The sequence below is a fragment of the Chlorella variabilis genome (assembly GCF_000147415.1).
Source record: "Chlorella variabilis unplaced genomic scaffold CHLNCscaffold_14, whole genome shotgun sequence".
In the NCBI taxonomy this organism is placed as follows: Eukaryota; Viridiplantae; Chlorophyta; class Trebouxiophyceae; order Chlorellales; family Chlorellaceae; genus Chlorella; species Chlorella variabilis.
The window spans coordinates 617,823-618,209 of NW_005435074.1; the positions used below are offsets into that span (position 1 = coordinate 617,823).

The 387-nt window shown below is 71.6% G+C and overlaps 1 protein-coding gene across 1 annotated transcript in view; it reads left to right on the forward strand.

The window, feature by feature from the left end:
* Positions 1-387, forward strand: part of CHLNCDRAFT_135652 (hypothetical protein) — a gene marked incomplete at both ends in the record, with an annotated part of 4,058 nt that overhangs the window by 483 nt on the left and 3,188 nt on the right. The window lies entirely within an intron of this gene.

Here is a 387-nt window from a genome sequence, read left to right on the forward strand (position 1 = left end):
CAGGCAGACAAAGCGCTCCACATTTCAGCTTGCCATCTGCCCCGGTGCCTCCGTGCGGCCCCTGCCAACCCTCCAACCTTGCTGCTGCTGCTGCTGCTGCCCCCCTTCCTGCCCTGCCGCAGACCCGTGCGGGGAGCCTGTGGAGGAGATACGTGCTGCCTGCCTGCTGGAGGGCGGCGTGTGGGACCCGCTGCTGTGGCCCAGCTGCTGCATCCACCCGCACCCGCCCTCCCCCCCGCCCTCCCCGCCGCGCCCCCCAAGGCAAGCGCAGCAGCCGCACCCAAGCAGCACGGGCAGCACAGGCCGGCGAGCCGTGTGGCTGGGCTGGTGGCAGCTGCCACATGCATCCCAGTTTGTGTTCCCTCTGCCACAGGCCACCCCCCGGGC